Raw genomic sequence first — 17,236 nt, forward strand, 5'->3', positions numbered from 1 at the left:
TCTGAAAGTTTGGGGATGCGATGCTTATGTCAAGAAACTTCAACCTGAAAAGCTCGAACCCAAATCGGAAAAATGCATCTTCATAGGATACCCTAAAGAAACCATTGGGTATACCTTCTACCTCAGATCCGAAGGCAAGATCTTTGTTGCCAAGAATGGATCCTTTCTAGATAAAGAGTTTCTCTCGAAAGAAGTAAGTGGGAGGAAAGTAGAACTTGATGAAGTATTACCTCTTGAACCGGTAAGTGGCGCGACTCAGGAAAATGTTCCTGAGGTGCCTGCACCGACTAGAGAGGAAGTTAATGATGATGATCATGAAACTTCGGATCAAGTTGCTACTGAACTTCGTAGGTCCACAAGGACACATTCCACACCAGAGTGGTATGGCAACCCTGTCCTGGAAATCATGTTGTTAGACAATGGTGAACCTTCAAACTATGAAGAAGCGATGGCGGGCCCAGATTCCGACAAATGGCTGGAAGCCATGAAATCCGAGATAGGATCCATGTATGAAAACGAAGTATGGACTTTGAATGACTTGCCCAATGATCGGTGAGCCATAGAAAATAAATGGATCTTTAAGAAGAAGACAGACGCGGATGGTAATGTGACCATCTATAAGGCTCGGCTTGTTGCTAAGGGTTATCACGAAGTTCAAGGGGTTGACTACGATGAGACTTTCTCACCCGTAGCGAAGCTGAAGTCCGTCCAAATCATGTTAGCAATTGCCGCATTCTATGATTATGAGATATGGCAAATGGACGTCAAAACGGCATTCCTTAATGGTTTCCTTAAGGAAGAATTGTATATGATGCAGCCGGAAGGTTTTGTCGATCCTAAGAATGCTGACAAAGTGTGCAAACTCCAACGCTCGATCTATGGGTTGGTGCAAGCATCTGAGAGTTGGAACATTCATTTTGATGAGATGATCAAAGCGTTTGGGTTTACGCAGACTTATGGAGAAGCCTGCATTTACAAGAAAGTGAGTGGGAGCTCTGTAGCATTTCTCATATTTTATGTGGATGACATACTGTTGATGGGAAATGATATAGAATTCTTGGAAAGCATAAAGGCCTACTTGAACAAGTGTTTTAAAATGAAGGATCTTGGAGAAGCTGCTTACATATTAGGCATCAAGATCTATAGAGATAGATCGAGACGCCTCATTGGTCTTTCACAGAGTACGTACCTTGACAAGATATTGAAGAAGTTCAATATGGATCAGTCAAAGAAGGGGTTCTTGCCTATATTGCAAGGTACGAGATTGACCACGGCTCAATGCCCGACCACGGCAGAAGATAGAGAAACAATGAGTGTCGTCCCCTATGCCTCGGCCATAGGGTCTATCATGTATGCTATGCTGTGTACCAGACCGAATGTAAACCTTGCCGTAAGTTTAGTAGGAAGGTACCAAATTAATACCGGCATGGAACACTGGACAACGGTCAAGAATATCCTGAAGTACCTGAAGAGGACTAAGGATATGTTTCTCGTTTATGGAGGTGACGAAGAGCTCGCCGTAAAGGGTTACGTCGATGCTAGCTTCGACACAGATCTGGATGACTCTAAGTCACAAACCGGATACGTGTATATTTTCAATGGTGGGGCAGTAAGCTGGTGCAGTTGCAAGCAAAGCGTTGTGGCGGGATCTACATGTGAAGCGGAGTACATGGCAGCCTCGGAGGCAGCACAAGAAGCAATCTGGGTGAAGGAGTTCATCACCGACCTAGGAGTCATTCCCATTGCATCGGGCCCGATGACTCTCTTCTGTGACAAAACTGGAGCTATTGCCCTTGCCAAGGAGCCCAGGTTTCACAGGAAGACTAGGCATATCAAGCGTCGCTTCAACTCCATTCGTGAAAGTGTTCAAAATGGAGACATAGATATTTGTAAAGTACATACGAACCTGAATGTGGCAGATCCGTTGACTAAACCTCTCCCTAGAGCAAAACATGATCAACACCAGGATTCTATGGGTGTTCGATTCATCACAATGTAACTAGACTATTGACTCTAGTGCAAGTGGGAGACTGTTGGAAATATGCCCTAGAGGCAATAATAAAATGGTTATTATTATATTTCTTTGTTCATGATAATTGTTTATTATTCATGTTATAATTGTGTTATCCGGAAATCGTAATACATGTGTGAATACATAGACCACAACACGTCCCTAGTGAGCCTCTAGTTGACTAGCTCGCTGATCAAAAGATAGTCATGCTTTCCTGACTATGGACATTGGATGTCATTGATAACGGGATCACATCATTAGGGGAATGATGTGATGGACAAGACCCAATCCTAAGCATAGCTCAAAGATCATGTAGTTCGTTAGCTAGAGCTTTTCCGAATGTCAAGTATCATTTCCTTAGACCATGAGATTGTGCAACTCCCGGATACCGTAGGAGTGCTTTGGGTGTGCCAAACGTCACAATGTAACTGGGTGACTATAAACGTGCACTATGAGTATCTCCAAAAGTGTCTGTTGGGTTGGCACGAATCGAGACTGGGATTTGTCACTCCGTATGACGGAGAGGTATCTTTGGGCCCACTCGGTAATGCATCATCATAATGAGCTCAATGTGACCAAGTGGTTGATCACGGGATCATGCATTACGGTACGAGTAAAGTGACTTGCCGGTAACGAGACTGAACGAGGTATTGGGATACCGACGATCGAGTCTCGGGCAAGTAACGTACCGATTGACAAAGGGAACTGTATACGGGATTGATTGAATCCTCGACATCATGCTTCATCCGATGAGATCATCGAGGATCATGTGGGAACCAACATGGGTTTCCAGATCCCATTGTTGGTTATTGACCGGAGAGTCGTCTCGGTCATGTCTGCGTGTCTCCCGAACCCGTAGGGTCTACACACTTAAGGTCCGGTGACGCTAGGGTTGTTGAGATATTAGTATATGGTAACCCGAAAGTTGTTAGGAGTCCGGGATGAGATCCCGGACGTCACGAGGAGTTCCGGAATGGTCCGAAGGTGAAGATTTATATATAGGAAGTCAAGTTTCGGCCATCGGGAAAGTTTTGGGGGTAATCGGTATTGAACCGAGACCACCGGAAGGGTCCCGGGGGTCCACCGGATGGGGCCACCTATCCTGGAGGGCCCCATGGGCTGACGTGGGAGGGGAACCCGCCCCTAGTGGTCTGGTGCACCCCCATGGGCCTCCCCTACGCCTAGGGTTGGAAACCCTAGGGGTGGGGGCGCCCCACTTGGCTTGGGGGGCACTCCACCCCCCTTGGCCGCCGCCCCCCTTGGAGATTGCATCTCCTAGGGCCGGCGCCCCCTAGGGGTCCTATATATAGTGGGGGGAGGGAGGGCAGCTGCACCCTAGCCCCTGGTGCCTCCCTCTCCCTCCCGTGACACTCCTCCCTCTCCCTGAGCTTGGCGAAGCCCTGCCGAGATCACCGTTATTTCCACCACCACGCCGTTGTGCTGCTGGATCTCCATCAACCTCTCCTTCCCCCTTGCTGGATCAAGTTGGAGGATACGTCTTCCCAACCGTACGTGTGTTGAACGCGGAGGTGCCATTCATTCGGCGCTAGGTCATCGGTGATTTGGATCACGACGAGTACGACTCCATCAACCCTGTTCCCTTGAACGCTTCTGCGCGCGATCTACAAGGGTATGTAGATGCACTCCTCTCTCCCTCGTTGCTAGATGACTCCATAGATTGATCTTGGTGATGCGTAGAAAATTTTAAAATTCTGCTACGTTCCCCAACAAGCGGGTTGCGGGAGAGTTGACCGTTGTAGATAGAGGGGGGGGGAGGTGATGGAGATGTTGGTGAAGATGGCGGAGGTGTTGGTGTAGATCGCGGTGATGATGATGATGGCCACGGCAGCGTTTCGGCGCCACCGGCAGAGAAGGGGAGAGGGGGGCCTTCGTCTTCTTCTTCATTGACCTCCTCCCTAGATGGGAGAAGGGTTTCCCCTCTGGTCCTTGGCCTCCATGGCATGGGAGGGGCGAGAGCCCCTCCGAGATTGGATATGCCTCTCTGTCTCTCTCTGTTTCTGCGTTTCAGATTCTTCCCTTTCACCGTTTCTTATATTCCCAGAGATCCGTAACTCTGATTGGGCTGAAATTTTAACACGATCTCTATCCGGATATTAGCTTTCTTGCGGCGAAAGAAGGGCATCAATCGCCTTACGGGGTGGCCACAAGGGTCAGGGCCGCGCCCCCATGCCTCATGGGCCCCTCGAGCATCGTCTCTCGTTGATTTCACTTCCCAAAAATCACATATATTTCAAAAAAATCTCCGTCCGTTTTTATCCTGTTTGGACTCCGTTTGATATGGATTTTCTGTGAAACAAAAAACATGCAACAAACAGGAACTGCCACTGGGCGCTGGATCAATATGTTAGTCCCAAAAATAGTATAAAAAGTTGCCAAAAGTATATGAAAGTTTTAGAATATTGGCATGGAACAATCAAAAATTATTGATACGATGGAGACATATCAAAGCCTATCAAGAATCTCGATTCAAACACTGTTGTCAGTTTCATCAGAGAGCTAACATTCAGATATGGAGTCGCTCATAGTATTATCACAGATAATGGCTCCAACTTTGATTCTGATGAGTTCAGAGCATTCTGCGCCTCCCAAGAAACTAGGGTCGACTACGCGTCTGTCGCGCATCCACAGTCGAATGGGCAGGCAAAGAGAGAAAATGGTTTGATCCTCCAAGGGATGAAACCCCGGTTGATGCGTGACCTCAAGCATGCAGTAGGTGCTTGGGTAGACGAGTTACCATCAGTCCTTTGGGGGTTGAGAACAACACCAAATCGGTCGACTGGTCGGACTCCCTTCTTCATGGTCTATGGGGCTGAAGCCATGTTGCCAAGTGATTTGCTTCACAACGCGCCTCGAGTGGAACTTTTCTCATAAGCTGAAGCAGAGCAGGCTCGGTAAGATGTTGTTGACCTTCTGGAAGAAGAGAGAGAGAGAGAGAGAGAGAGAGAGAGAGAGAGAGATGGCCTTGATCCGGTCGACCATTTATCAGCAAGACCTCCGTCCATTCCATGCCAAAAACGTGAGAGGTCGAGCATTTCAGGAAGGAGACCTTGTGCTCCGAGTGGATCAGCAACGGCCTCACAAGCTTGCTCCTGCTTGGGAAGGTCACTTCATCATAACCAAGGTGCTCCACAACAGAGTGTATCACCTCTACAATGTGGAATAGAAGAAAGACGAGCCACGCGCTTGGAATGCGGAGCTGCTCCGCCATTTTTATACTTAAGCATTCAAACTGATGAAATGTAATAAGAACTACCGTTCAGTTTGTTTGTCAAAGAAGCAGTTTTACCATCTCCTAAATGATTGCTGTTACATATGCATATGTTCAAAAAAACGGCGGGTAGCTTAGCTGCGAACCTGATTCGCCTAAGTTTCAAAAAACTACTCCAAGTGGAGAGCAATCCTCCCACTCGGGGGCTTAGCCGCAAACCTGATTCGCCTAAGTTTCTAAAATCCTATCGAGTGGAGAGCAATCCTCCCACTCGGGGGCTTAGCCGCGAACCTGATTCGCCTAAGTTTCTAAAATCCTACCGAGTGGAGAGAAATCCTCCCACTCGGGGGCTTAGCTGTAGTCCCGTACTCGCCTAAGTTTTAAAAAATCCTACCGAGTGAAGAGCAATCCTCCCACTTGGGGGCTTAGCCGTGAACCTGATTCACCTGAGTTTCTAAAATCCTACCGAGTGGAGAGCAATTCTCCCACTCGGGGGCTTAGCCACGAACCTGATTCGCCTAAGTTTCTAAAATCCTACCGAGTGGACAGAAATCCTCCCACTCGGGGGCTTAGCTGCAGTTCTATACTCGCCTAAGTTTCTAAAATCCTACCGAGTGGAGAGCAATCCTCCCACTCGGGGGGCTTAGCCGCAGTCCCGTACTCGCCTAAGTTTTAAAAATCCTACCGAGTGAAGAGCAATCCTCCCACTCGGGGGCTTAGCTGCAGTCCCGTACTCACCTAAGTTTCTAAAATCCTACTAAGTGGAGAGCAATCCTCCCACTCTAGGCTTAGCTGCAGTTCCATACTCGCCTAAGTTTCTAAAATCCTATCGAGTGGAGAGCAATCCTCCCACTCGGGGGCTTAGCTGCAGTCCCGTACTCGCCTAAGTTTTTAAAATCCTACTGAGTGGAGAGCAATCCTCCCACTCGGGGGCTTAGCTGCAGTCCCGTACTCGCCTAAGTTTCTAAAATCCTACCGAGTGGAGAGCAATCCTCCCACTCGGGGGCTTAGCTGCAGTCCCATACTCGCCTAAGTTTTTAAAATCCTACCGAGTGGAGAGCAATCCTCCCACTCGGGGGCTTAGCTGCAGTCTCGTACTCGCCTAAGTTTTAAAAATCCTACCGAGTGAAGAGCAACCCTCTCACTCGGGGGCTTAGCTGCAGTCCTGTACTCGCCTAAGTTAAAAACCACTCCTAGTGGCCGAGTCACAAGTACAACGTGCGCTCCATCCCGATCCGCAAGGACGACAAAGTGCAGGTCGTGCACAACACCTAGTGCTCTTGTCCATGACCCACTCGACGGAGCTGCATCACAAGTACAATGTGCTCCAACCCGATCCGCAAGGACGACGAGGTGCAGGTCGTGCACAGCACCTAGTGCTCTTGTCCATGACCCACTCGATGGAGCTGTGTCACAAGTACAACGTACGCTTATGCCCATGCCCACAACCCTTTCATCAGAGCCGCATCACAAATTCAATGGCAGTTCCGAGTGAAGAATCAAGTTTCACTTAGAGTCACAGGATTCAGAAGCAGCAAAGGTGAAGACAAACATATTCAAAGAAAAGCTAAGTTCAGATAAGTCTCGCGAGGTTCAGAACCACAGATAAAAGTGCTCAGGCGTCAGGCCCTAAGGAGTTTAACGATTACAAAATCACTTGGCATCCCGAGGCAAATAAAAGTAGGGCTTAAAGTTTGTTCACTCGGCAGGAGGAGGGCTAGCTGGCTCGACAAATTCGTCCAAGTCGATTCCATCAGCAATACGAGTCGCAACATCGAGGAAGGTTTCCATGAAGGACTGGAAGTTGTGTCTCTTGGTATTGCCAACCTTGAGGGCCACGAGCTTCTCTTCTCTGACCTCCTTGCAATGGACACGGACCAGGGACAGAGCTATGTCAGCACCGCACCGAGCAGATGACTTCTTCCACGCCTACACTCGACCGGGGATCTCGTTGAGATGAGCCATCAGAGACTCGAGGTCATTCTAGAATGTCTCCCTCGGCCAGAGCTCCATGTCGATCTGTGATACCGCCGCCTTCAGCCGAGCCAGATAGTTCGTGATGCTGGCAAGGCGAGATTCCAGGCACAGCACGTTCATTGCAGCTTCATCCTTGATGGGGGAGTTAATGGGGTCCAGCTCAGTCTCAATGCGCCCGATCTCTTCCTCGAAATTTTGAAAAAAAATCTACACACAGGGAGAGTTGATGAGCCAACAACCATATGATGAGTCGACAGCAACAAGTCGGTCGGACAAAGGAGAATACCTTCAAGCATAAGGAACAACTTCTTGGCAAGCCCTCCCACATAAACCTCTAGCTCATTTCTCTTCCGAGCAAGATCTCCAACTTTGTCGGTCAGGGCCACCTTGTCCTTTATCAGTCGCGTTACTTCTTTGTTGGTTGATCAAGAGCGGTCTTCAGTTTGGCATTATCTTCTTCTAGCTTACCGACTGAAGCCAGCTTCTCATCGGCAAGTGCTGATTTCTCTTGCGCCGTTTTCTATGCTATCACAAGGTCAAGGTCCTTTTGGTCCAGAGCCTGCCTCATTTTTTCTAGAAAGAGATAATGCTTGTATCAGAAGGAGGAAGGGAAAGATGGCAAAGGAGTCACTCGGCAAGTTTTTACCTCCCATACCAGCAGTTTCATCCTGAGATTTTTTCAAGTTCGCCTTGGCCAACTCCAGCTCAAGGTTGAGTTGGATTTGTTTCTGCTCCAAGTCAGCAAACCGGGCCCCAAGCTCACAAGATTTCTACAGTCAGCAGACAGTTAGTCAACAGGAACAGAGGTTGTCGCTTCCGAGTGATAAAATGCATGTTTAGATCATTACAGAAAAAAGAGTTCTAAGACTACTACCGAATCAAACATTCACCAGTAGTCTCGGGGACTACACCCAATGGGTGCACTTGGAGTGCCCCCACTGGTTCAGCTTAGTACTCGACTTGGTCCAACCAGTCAAAAAAAGAGACAGCAACTGCAACATTGATTCTCAAACCACCGCCGACTGCCCGCAGTAAACCGCGGTCTCGTGGACTACACCCAGTGGGTGCACTTGGCATGCCCCCACTGATCCAAGAGTTCACTCGATGTGATCTATCCAAGACCGAGTGGATATATTGCAGACAAACAAGTTATAAGACCCCCGCCGAATCAAACATTCGACGGTGGTCTCGGGGACTACACCCAGTGGGTGCACTCTGCATGCCCCCACTAATTCAAAGATACATTCGATGCGACCTAGTCGACTCAAGTGGAAAGAATACTCAGCAAAAATTGAAACACCCAGTGGGTGTACAGATGCAAGATGCTGATTGACACTACATGCACATTAAAGGTTTTTGGGAAGCATATCCTAACAGAACAAGCAGCAAGATAAAGATCAGTCAGAAATCAACTAACCTGGACGTTGGTCTGGAGAGCTGAGCTAGCATCATAAGCAGCTTGACTGGCCTCATGCACCGTCTTCATCTGTTCCATCATAATGCCTGCTTGGCGTATAGCTTCCTTGGCAGCGCTCACTGGATCCTCCGGGACATGATGAGTAACGAAAAGCGGACTTGATGGGGCAGTCACAGCAGCCTGAGGATCCAAGGCATGGAGTTGTACAGACGAAGCAGGGACTTGGGTAGTCGACGCTGATGGATGCGCAGCCGACATAGGTTCAACAAAAGTAACAGAGGCCCGGTTAAGGTCTTTGGACTGCTGGGTCACCGGTTCTGACGCTGGGGTCATCGAGGGCGCCTCATTGGCTGGCACCCTCCTGCCTGAGGTCCTGCCCCTCCTGCCCGTAGGCTTCTGGGGCATATCTTCATCGTCGTCTGGAAGTTCAATAACATTCTGCGGCACTGCAAAAGATTCGATTACAAGAGTTCAGTCGACGGATAAATCTATTGACAAAATGAAAGCGAGATTGCATAAGTCATACCTGCTTTGGAACTAGCTGCATCCTCGGTCTCTTCATCATCCTTGTAAATATCCATGGAGGTTATAGAGGTAGCGGCGCTGAAAGTTACAGAATTCACTCAGTCAAGCATGAGCATGAATCGACTGAGGTATAGAAGTTTCCAATCGATGCAAAAGCAAACGAGATAAAGCAAGATACTTACACAGAGGCGACGGGGACGTCCACTTTGATCTTTGGCAAGGCCTTGCGAGTCTTTGTGGGCGCCACCTTGGGCTGCTTCGGAGCCTTCTCCATAAGTTCGGGAGTGGATGTCCGACTACGCTTCAACGCCTGCGCACTCGACGCAACCGCTTTGCCACGCCCTCCTGTCGGGTCATGCGTCTGCTTGGAACGTTGTTCAGAACGAGGCGGTGAGTCGACTTCCTCACCACTACTCGAGTCGTCGTCGCTTTCGTCTTCAGATTTATATTCAGCGCTCTAGCCTCCGCTTGCTTCTCCCTCCTAGACCTGCTCTCCATTCGACATGGAGTACATCTCAATATAGGTCTGCAAGGGAAAGGAGTGCACAAGCATCAGTTAGGTTCAAGGGCAGTTACAAATCAGAGCAAAAAGACACTCGACAGTAAAGGTCAGACCTTGTCTGGTTCATTGGCAGCGTCGAATGGTGGAACCCTCCTGGACCCCCTGGGGTTGTCTTTGTTCCCAGTGATGCCCTGCAACCACGGTTCCGCTGTCTCCTCGGTGACTTCCTCCAGATGGATTCGAGTGGAGTCCTCAATGCCCGAGTACATCCACATAGAATGATCACGGGATTGGAGTGGCTGGATGCGTCGACTGAGAAACACCTCAAGCAAATCCATGCCAGTCACGCCGTCACGAACTAGTTAGACTACCCATTCGACTAACATGTTCACCTCGGCTTTCTCTGCTGGAGTCACTTTCAAGGAAGAGGGCTGTTGGACCCGCTCCATGGAAAAGGGAGGAAGGCCAGTCAACTGCCCAGGGGTCGGTTGGTCCTTACAATACAACTAGGTCGACTGCCACTCCCTAACTGAATCGGGAAGAGTCATAGCTAGAAAAGTACTCCTAGCCCTCGTCTGAATCCCTAGACCCCCGCACATCTGAATCACATGTGTCCTCTCATCACTCGAATTAGCCTTTTTCACAGACTGGGAGCGGCAGGTAAAGATGTGTTTGAAGAGGCCCAATGCGGTCGACAACCCAGAAAATTCTCACACATAGAAATAAATGCAGCGAGGTATGTTATGGTGTTGGGGGAAAGTGATGAAGTTGGGCTCCAAAGAGGTTCAGGAAACCCCGAAAAAGGGATGAGGAGGCAAAAATAAACCACAGTCAACATGAGTCGCGAGGAGGACGCACTCACCCTCCTGCGGCCGTGGCTCGGTCTCGCTTCCCGGCAACCTCCGAGATCCGTGGGCAATCAAGCCCCCTTCGACCAGATCCTCCATATCCTCCTTCTGGATCATGGACCGAATCCAGTCACCCTGGATCTAGCCGGGCGGCAGACCAGACCTCGACGACGACGCCCCTCCCCCCCGACTTGTCTTCTTGCCCTTTGCCGCCGCCGTCGCCTTCTTCGCACGCTCCAAGGCCGCCGTCTTGTCCTTTCCCATCACGGCAGATGGAGCGCCGCCAGGGCTGCGGCATCGGAAGTGGAGGCGAATGCGGTGGAGAAGCAGAGGAGGAAGAAGGGGAATGAGGCGCACTGTGCAAAATACAACGGCCCCGACACCTTACATACGCCCGCTTTCGAGTGGCTGACTGGTGGGCCCAGGTGATCCTGTCAAATCCCACAATAGTCGCGCGCTTGGTACGTGGCAAAAAAGGTGGCGCAAGAATCGAGGTGCCCCTGCCTAATCCGTTCCGCTTACTGCGGCGCTCTCCGTCTCACGCGCTTCTCCAAATTTCGAATCCCGTGAGATCCGGGAATGGCAGTGCAACCAATCGCACCAAAGATTTCATACCATTCCAACGCTCGAAGCATATCAGTATAAGTTCACTCGACAAACTCTGAATGGATCAAGGCGACTGGAAATAAAGTTGAAGTTTCAACATGGTTCGCCGACCCGGGTAAAATGCCTCCGAAGCATAAAAATCGGATCGGAACCACCTTCAACCCCTTCTCCACTCGGGCCTCAATCCATTCGGGGGCTAATGATGATGACGTGTACCTAGGGTAGGGTAATGGGCCTGACCTAGACACCCTTCCCAAGGACACCGCCCTAGAGTCAAATACATTCAAAGAAGAGTAACATCTACCGACTGAAATCACCTCAGAGTGCAACCCACTCGACCAACAATTCCATTCGGATAACCCAATTCCATTCGACCAGGATGTAATCATTCAACCATACCAGAAACTACTCAGAGTACAGAAGATCTAAAGTCATTCAGGATGGCAATGGTCAGGCGTTCACTCCGTAGTCTTAATGATCATTTATATGTCTTTATTGCTGGCGTTACCAGTAACGTCTCATCTTAATGTACATTGAACTCCTTATAACGTAGGTTGGCTGGGGTCTTGGCGCACTCTATATAAGCCACCCCCTCCACTAGCACAAAGGTTGGCACCCCCTGTAACTTCACGCATAATCCAGTTGACCGCCTCCGGGCACCGAGACGTAGGGCTTTTACTTCCTCCGAGAAGGGCCTGAACTCATAAATCTTGCATGCACAACCTCATCGTAGCTAAGATCTTGCCTCCTCCTACGTACCCCCTATTCTACTATCAAACTTAGAACCACGATAGTCGCCGTCATCGCCGCCGTCGCCGTCGTTGCTGCCGTCATCGTCGTCGTCCTTCTCCTTCTTCACGCGGCTGTCCCTGCTGGACCCCTGGCCGGGGTCGCCCTGGCGGACTGGTTTGTCCAGCGGCGGCACGTCATCGTTGTTGTCCTCAAGCATGATGACGCCGCCCTCTTCGCGCCAACGGCGGCGCGCGGCGATCTCCTCCAGGACATGGCGCTGGCGCTCCATCTCCAGCCGTGCCCAATCTTCCCGCGCCCACTTCATGGCTGCCTCGTTGTCGAGCGCGTCATCGTGCTCGCTATTCACGGCGGCGAGCCCCGGCTACGTCTCCGGCTTGATGAGGCAGGGAGGAGCCGAGGAGGAGGCACGATCGCCCTCGTTGATGACGAGAGCGGCGCTGCGGGTGCACTGGCCGAGTGGCGTTTCCACAAGCTCGGGCTTGACGCTGACGAGCACTGGCGACTCAGAGGAGTGGGAGGAGGAGAAGGAGGAGGAGGAAGACCCGCCCAGCATTCGCCATGGCAGCCACGGGCCGACACTCCGACGGGGGGTCGGGGCCACCGGTACTGTAGCGGCGGTTCATTGCCGCCCTCGAGGAACTCGAGGATGGCATGGAGCGTGCGGCCGGGGGCGCCCTACCGCAGGCGGCGGCCGTCGCTGTTGTTGCGCCCCTTGACCACTGGCGCGTTGTTGACGGAGGCGAGCCGCTCCGCCTGCCAGCGTTCGAAGTACGCCGCCCACACCTCATGGTTGTGGGGGTCGTACTCCGGGAGGGTGCGGTCCTCCTCCGTCAGGGAGGCCCGCACACGCTCGATCTTGGCGTGAAAGTATGTGGGGTGCTCGACGTTGGGCACAGGCGGACTGGGACGCCCCCGGCGCTGAGCCTCCACCGCCCCGGCGCGCGCATGTCGGGGGGCGCCGGGTAATTCAGCTCGTGGAGGAGGTGAGCTTCCCACTCATGGAGAGAACAGCGGCCGAAGCCGTTGGCCTCCGCCGCATCGCCTGGAACCGTTCACCCATCAGGATGTGCGTGCACGCGGTGGCTAGACGGGGAGAGAGGGTATCGACGGCGAGAAAAGGAGGGCTGCGGGCGGGTGATTCCACCGGCAAGGGAGGGGGCAGCTTTTATAGCAGCCGGGGGACGGCAACGCGTGTGTACGCGTGGCAGGAGGGGGCGCGTTGCCGCACCGTGTCGCCCGTGAGGAATCAATGAAAGGTTGACCGTCGGCAGCCTTGGCACTGATTCCCCACGGAAAACCGAGGCGATGAGGACGACGAGGCTCGGGGGTCGCTGACTCGGCGGGTCCACCATTTTTCGCGCAAAAAACGATTGCCCGGCGTCCCTGGGCATCCCCCAACGCGCCGGGTTCGGCTGGGTCCGTCGGCGCCTGTTTCGAGCCTAACCGGCAAAAAATGGGCTCCTGAAGACACGACTAGGCCGTTTTTTGAACGCCGACGCCGAAAAGAGGCTTGGAGGGCTCGTTGGGGACGCGGCTGGAGATGCTCTAGGGGAGCTTCCAGAATCTAGTTCACGCTGCCATTGGAAATTTAGACCTTCAATTCCTCTTAGTCTGGTTTGTTTCTTATTTTTTTCAACAAACCAAAAGGGGCCAGAGAAAACTTCTAGAGTAGCTTATCACTTTATCTGACTCGTTCCAAAATTCTCTTAAAGAAGGGTGCCAGGAAATACTTCTAGGCGATGGTCTCTTGGATTTTGATCGTTGATTTTAGAGAAGTTTGGCCGCCCATATATTTGTCAGGAAATGCTGGAGGTAGCCCTGCTTAAAGGTAAAACAATGTTCCAGAATTTTTCAGTAAAAAGATGAGTGTGTCAGCAGCATGACGTTTCTATTATGTTTTAGAGAAGTTTGAATCCTTTTAGACTGGCAGCCAAGTTTTTGAAGGAGTGTCAAAACAACGCTACGAGGTAATGCAAGTAGTTATATTCTATTTTGACAATAGTTTTTTTTTCTTGAGAACCTTCCCATCTATTCATTTTCAATCATAACGGTACAAAAAACAACTGAGATAACACAAATTACAACTATCATCTATTCCTCACTGGAGCCGGACAAACCTTATTGTAATAGACAGTCGAAAAGTCGTCATGCTAAGACGTCATAGGACCAGCGCAACAGAGTAGCAAACATCACCGATGAAAAAAATCGTAGATCAAAAGAATCAAACCTATAAACACCTAAACAAAGACCGGATCCAAATACATTCACCAAAGACCAGCACCAATCGAATCCCGCGAAATCCGATGGAGACAAATCTCCACAAACCCTCCGATGATGTTAGATGAACCATCGGGGTGGTGCCGGCGGGGGGCTGAGATGCTCCACACCTCCACGACCTAAAGGCCATCGGAGATGGAATAGACCGGCGATGGCGCCGACGGAAGAAGAAGCGCTTTTCGTGTGGAGGAGGAAAGAGCTCTTGCTCCTGCAGATGTATTACTCCTTTGACAATAGTTGAACTAGAAAAACAAATTGAACACGCCCGCACGCCCGCTGCGATTTTGTCCCGCGCTGATCTGTTCGCACCGCAGGCTCGTGGTCACTGCACCACTGCATCGTTTGCGTCAATTAGTAGTACGCGTACGTCTTTCTATAGGGCTTCCTGCCTTACCTTCTCTGCCGGCTTTCATAAAGAGTAGAGGGACTCATCTTGAAAAATACACAGAAGCTCCTGGGTGCTCCACACCCTTATACCAATATTAAATGTCAAAAATAGCAGAAAAAATCAAAAAAATCTAAAATTTAGGGATATCAAACCTAGGTTCTTAATTACCCTCGTGCGAAATTTCGTGAAAAATACCAGGAAACGTATTCGTGACGAAGGATATACTATCCGGAAAATATCCATCCAAACGGTGTTTTTCTATGCATAGGATTTTTTTGCCTTTTTTGCCATGATTATGTTTCCTGGTATTTTTTCATAAAATTTCAGGCAGGAGTAGATCGGGAACCCATGTTTGATATCCCAAATCTCAGATTTTTTTCTTCGAATTTCTCGGTATTTTTTTGAATTTAATGTTCGTATAGAGGTGTGGAGCATCTGGGTGCTACAAATTCGCTTCCGACTTAGCTTCCTTTGCTCTTCTATACTCCACTCTATAACATAATAAATGCCTAGATCATATATGGGTATAATGCAAAAAAATGTTTCGTTTGCCCTTGGCCGAGGTAGGGGGAAGCATCAGCTATAGCGTGATCCTCCTACTAGTTCGAGATGGTGTGGTGCATTGCTGACTATAGAAGGACCAAACAAACAAACCCAAATAATCAATCATCCATTTTCATTTCTTGGATGGCTTCTTGTTCAGCTATGATTTATCAACGTGATGGTGGAGCATCAGAGCTGACTAGAGATGCCTACCCTCCATATTTGTAGCTCTCTTGTGTGCAACGACAAATCGAGCCTATTCCCCGTGTGCTTCTCTTCTCTGCCCATCCACCTTCAATGTCATCCCCTCTTTTTCGTGTCTTCATATCCTCTATTGAGCGTCATATTTGAACTCTTTCAATTGCAGCTAGTGTTTCTGTGTTTCACCACTTGTCATATGTGGCATAAATCTTTTTTGCTTGTGTCGATAATGATTTCACTCTTCCTTTCTTGTACCAGTGTGGGGAAATTTTTGATCAGATGACGGACGATGAGGTGGTCAGTTCTCATCTGAGTATTTTTAACCAGAGTTCTATTATGAGTCTTTTGTGATTAACACTTTACACCCTCAATTTGCGATGATTTGACTTCCAGAGGGAGGCAAACACTATTCACGGGATTATTGTGTTCTAATTTCATAGGGATCTTTGACCTCTAGTTTTAGAGACCTTTTGGGACAAAGAGATCTCCTTGTCCATTGCTAGTTTTTTTTACGGGAAAGCCTTAGAGCAACTTCAACGCGCCGATCCAGACGAACGGCGGATTTATTCGCTTTTTGTTCGTTTGGGTCGGTCGCCCGCTTGGTGTCCGCCATTTTAAGATTTGGGTCAGCAGTGCGTCCAACGATGACGAACCATTTCATGTTCGCACGCAAATTTTGAAAAAGGTCCGCGGCCATAGATCATGCGAGCGGCCATGTCGTCGCCCGAAGCTGGCACCATGCCAGCGCCAGCATACAATGCCAGCTTCAAAAAACAGCACGCAGTTCAGCTGGCTCACTTGCCAGCGGCCGGCACACATGCCAGCACACAAAAAATGGGCGGGAGAGTTCGACCACACCATCGCGCCCGTGGTCATGCCAACACACTTGCTGGCATACAAAAAAGGATGGCGCTCGCCACCACAGATCACTCGTCGTCAAACTTGAGCATGTCGGCCTGCATCTTCTCGAACCACGGCCTCTTCCTTGGTGACACGGTGTTGAGATCCACCTTCATGATCTCCATCCCCGCCATCATGCTCGCGAGAGCCACTTCTGCCACCTTGGTCTTGGCGTTGGCGGACTCGATCTTTAGCATTTTGGCTTGCTTCTCCGCCTCCATCTCAAGCATCTTGGCTTGCTTCTCTGCCTCCATATCAAGCCTCCTTCTTTGGATCTCCATGAAGGCGTTCATTTGTTCTTCCTTGTATTGCCGGTGCTCCTACTCTGTCGAGTCCTTCTTGATTATCATGCCCTCCACGCTTGCGATCAAGGCGTTCAATGCCGCATCCCGCTTGTCCTCCTTCTTGGAGTTGGTCTCCCCCCATGACAGTGGCTTCTCGCCGTCTTCCTCCTTGATACGTCTCTGTCTCGTATCTAATTTTCAAAACACTTTTGCCCTTATTTTGGACTCTAACTTGTATGATTTGAATGGAACTAACCCGGACTGACGCTGTTTTCAGCAGAATTGCCATGGTGTTATTTATGTGCAGAAACAAAAGTTCTCGGAATGACCTGAAACTCCACGGAGATTATTTTGGAAATAATAAAAAATACAGGCAAAGAATCAAGGCCAGGGGGCCCACACCCTAGCCATGAGGGTGGGGGGCACGCCTGCCCCCTGGGCGCACCCCCTACCTCGTGGCCCCCCTGGAGCTCCTCCGACCTCAACTCCAACTCTATATATTCGTGTTCGGAGAGAAAAAATAAGGAAGAAGGATTCATCACGTTTTACGATACGGAGCCACCGTCAAGCCCTACACTCTCTCGGGAGGGCTGATCTGGAGTCTCTTCGGGGCTCCGGAGAGGGGAATCTGATGAAGCTATGTACCTAGGGTAGGGGCATGGACCTGTCCTAAGTACCCTACCCAAGGACATCCCTAGAAGAAGTCACCTTTCAATCGACTTGGAGGTATCCCACTCGACGGATCCAAGACACTCAACCACGAAGCAATCACTCG

This window comes from Triticum aestivum, chromosome 2A (genome assembly GCF_018294505.1).
Source record: "Triticum aestivum cultivar Chinese Spring chromosome 2A, IWGSC CS RefSeq v2.1, whole genome shotgun sequence".
Lineage (NCBI taxonomy): Eukaryota > Viridiplantae > Streptophyta > Magnoliopsida > Poales > Poaceae > Triticum > Triticum aestivum.